The sequence below is a fragment of the Miscanthus floridulus genome, chromosome 5 (genome assembly GCF_019320115.1).
Source record: "Miscanthus floridulus cultivar M001 chromosome 5, ASM1932011v1, whole genome shotgun sequence".
Lineage (NCBI taxonomy): Eukaryota > Viridiplantae > Streptophyta > Magnoliopsida > Poales > Poaceae > Miscanthus > Miscanthus floridulus.
The window spans coordinates 29,718,422-29,722,237 of record NC_089584.1 but is presented as its reverse complement, the minus strand read 5'-3'; the positions used below and the strand labels follow the sequence as shown (position 1 = coordinate 29,722,237).

Here is a 3,816-nt window from a genome sequence, read left to right as displayed (position 1 = left end):
GCGGTCGTGGAATCGCTCCCCAAAAACCTAATCGCCGCACACCCCGTGTAAGGTTCGCAGGCGGACGAGAGTTCTGGAGGCACTGCTCTCCCGTTGCTCCGTGCGCGCAGAGGTACGGGATGGAGATGCGAAAGTAGTAGCGGGCAGTAGCAGAAAGGGAGAGTGAGTGTTTTTCCGGCGCGCGTTAATCAGAGTACGAGCACCTTTTTTATAGAAGCAAGAGAAAGGAGATTCAACGAACTTGGACACTGTCACAGGTTCAGTTACCAGTAACCTCCAGCTGTTACTAGTCATTGGTGTCAGCCATTAACCAGCCATCAGTAACCTCCAGCTGTTACTAGTCATGGGTGTCAGTCATTAACCAGCCATCAGTTATCAGTAATCTTCCGCCGTTACTCGTCATTGACTCGTGATTAAAAATTGCAAAACCAAACCAAGCCTAGCCCACACATCACATCGCCGCCCCTCGGCACGACTCGGCGAGCGAGCGCGCACGCGTGTGGCACCCTCTCTCTCTCTCAACTTCTCAATTAGTGCACAGATAGTCCACCAATTTTAAGTTGGTTAAGATACTCCTTAACTACCTATTTGGGATTAATCACTTTAACCACCTAGCATTAACCGTGGTCCTTGAGATTAAATGAGATAAATGGGTCTAGCCCAAATATTCCAACACGATGATGATGAGCAAAATAAGGCAGAGCTTTACGCGGACAAACAGGCGGTCCAGGAGTGGAAACCGGAACAGATAGAACAAATTGTAGATGAACTGGAGCTCCTCATCAGCAGTTGCAGCTCCTGTACGTTCGTCTTGACTGGATGCTGTTCGCATGACCCCAGATACTGATCGGCACGTAAAATTAGTGGTTGGTTTATTGCATGTCATTCTCTGATTTAACTTTGTATATATATATGTTTACACGAGCGCGAGGCTAGCCGGCGAGTTCCTGGCCACGAACAGGTCGCCGGGCAGGTCCACCAACGACGCGCTTCTTCCGTCAGTGTTAACTGTTAAGCACGCAGCAGACGGCGGCAGAATCTACGTTGGTGTTGGTGTCGTCTCGTCCAAGGCTGCATCCCCCCTTGAGCCATTAGTGTCCATGAGGTATTAATCTTTCCCTCTCAATTTGCGTATGGACGATTGAATGATTTTAGTTACATCACATCTGTTGCAACAATTTCTGCACGGTTGCCTGCGCGAGCCGAAGACCCACTCAAGCATGGTACCAGCCATGCCATCAAAACTGTCTGGGACACGACACCAGTTCACCTGCTGAACATGTACAAGGTCACGTCCTCCCTCCCCTCCTCTTCTTGCTTTTCTAAGATTGGTTAATGATCCATCACGTGAATAGATGATCATGGAAATGATCTGAAATGGATCAATTCTAATCCGCACTCCAGGTGTTTGTTCGAATGTTTCTTTGAGAAAAATTATTTTTGCACTAATGCACCTTATTCCTTAAACAGATGTACAAAATATATCACATATTGTCTTTACTGATTACTGAGGTTGCCTACACAAGAATCGATTACATGGATTGGATTCATGGCCTGATCATTCAGTTTAGATTCACCGTCTTTGAGAACAGTGTTTGTGTAATCTGACTGAAATAGAAGGTACACTATTAAATACTATGGATTTTTTGTTTCGGCTATCTGGCCTAAATAGATATTTAGATTCATCATCTGATCGTTCTAGCCTTTTGCGATAGCAAAACAGATTAATGTACGGGCCTGCTAACACTGCAATCATGATTTGTCATCAGGCAAGTGAGCTATCAAATATCCAGGAAAGTAATATGTGAGTGCTCCTACAACTTTACAAGCCATGGAAACATGCACATTGTTGGATTGTGTGCACACTTCCGAGGCCACCAGATTGCAGAACAAAGGTTAATTTAATCGTATTACTATATTCTTAACAAGGTCTGATTTTAAGCTTCTGCAATATTGTGCTCTAAGTAGTGCTTGGTTTCTGTTGGTCATTAGATAGCCACTAGTGATGGATCTGTGATAGTGAATACATTTGATGCTCATAATTCTATAAATCGTCCCTGACAATAAATTCTGTGATGCAACTCCACTTAAGGCTTGGTATACACTGATATCACTATCTAACCATTAGCCTACATGGTACAACTGAATGCTATTAATTAAGTATTTGTAATTTCCATCTTACAAAGTAGTTATTTCTCATGCAGGACATTTATTATGTGGGCACTGCAGGCTCCTGCTACAGTTCCTTTGTCCTTCAGCCAAGTTAAGTTTTCTGAAATTTGTTGCAGACATGAGATTAATTCCTACGATCTGGAAGTTAGTACAATGTTCTAATTTATCATTTGAAAAGTCATTCGCTATTTGCTTCTAAGTTTCCTCTTGCTGCAGGTATCTTTCTTGGTTTTGTTTGTACTTATAAACTGATGAGATTAGTTGTCTGCCTGTTGCTATCTGAATCATGTGTTGTGCATTCATCTTGGAATTAGATGATTACAAATATCATATATGTGTCGCATGTGAACCTGTACTTACTATATCTATATTTTTATATTACAGGTTGCTTGACCTGATTCAATTTATTTTTCTTGTATTTCTTTTGGAACTAGTTTTCTTGATAATGTGCAAGTATCATATAACACTCAAATACTTTTGTACAGGTACTGTACTTTTGCTCTTATTTTCCATGCAGGATTGATGCAACTGACTGGTGAGGAATGGCCGGCTGGTGGCATTCTAGAGGATTTCTTTGTGTCTTATATTTTTATTTCTGTATGATCATGTGTTCTGAATGAAAGATTGTACCATGGATTTTTTTATGGCACTCATTGTAATATCCAACAATTACTCCTTAATATATGTACGAGTGTTGATATTTCTCATGTGTGAGATGGTCTCGAATTTTCCAATTAAATTGCAAATGCATTTTCTCTTAGTTTGGCTGCAAACAGAAATATTCTTTTTTAATATTGATGTTCATTAGATGGTTCAATCCAAACCAAGCATTGCAACAACCCAAATTTATACGTTGCAACAAACTAATAGAAAGTGTCCGTCCGTGGTTAGTACAAACACATATAAGTGTTGCTATAGCTCATCAATATCCATTGCAACTTTGCAACGGTTATTTGTAGGTGTTACCGATGCTAAGTGTTGCAATAGATCCTTGCAACGCTGCTTCTATCGACGCATAGTAAATGCGACGCATAAATGAACTTTTGGCAACACATGTATGCGTTGTAAAAGGAGTGGGCGTCCTGTGGTGCTCCCTGGCGCCCCTCGCCACGGCGGACGCGATCCTGCCGGCGACGTCGCGCCCTAACACGCCGTCGCTCGACCCTGCTGGCGGGGACGTGAGCGCCACGTGGAACACGTCGAGTGGCGCGCCGTGCTCGGCGTGGAGCTCAAGGCAGCGACGCACCGTGGTCGCCGCCGCCCGCGCAGGCGGCTGGCCGCCGGTGAAGTCGAGGACCCGGAAGGAGGGGAGCGCGCGGAGCCACTGAGGCGCCCACCGCCGGGAGAGGGCGCTCGTTCGGGCGGCGTGCTTGAGCGGGAGCTCGCGGAGGATGGAGCGGAGGAGGTCGTCGGGGAGGCTGCTTAGCCTGTCCTCCTCTTCCGTGGACCCGCGCTTGCTCTTGCTCGGGTGGTGCGTTCGCAATTCCATGTCAGCCAGGATGGGTGCGAGTGCGATGGTGCGTGCGAGTGCAGGATCACTTAAATCATGTACTAATTAGACTCAAGAAGTTGGTCTCATAATTTCTAACAAAATTATGTAATTAGTTTTTTTTTTTGTCTATATTTAATACTTCATACACATAT

General features: G+C 44.4%; 1 long non-coding RNA gene across 2 annotated transcripts; it reads left to right on the top strand.

Moving 5' to 3' along the window:
* The first annotated feature begins 1,110 nt into the window (after positions 1-1,110).
* LOC136449749 (uncharacterized) lies at positions 1,111-2,830 on the top strand. Of its 2 annotated transcripts, none has more exons than XR_010758115.1 (3): positions 1,111-1,288; positions 1,770-1,895; positions 2,205-2,830. It is a non-coding gene; the product is annotated as an uncharacterized lncRNA (long non-coding RNA). The 2 variants fall into 2 exon arrangements; XR_010758116.1 differs by lacking the exon at positions 1,111-1,288 and adding an exon at positions 1,500-1,620.
* Positions 2,831-3,816: the final 986 nt, after the last annotated feature.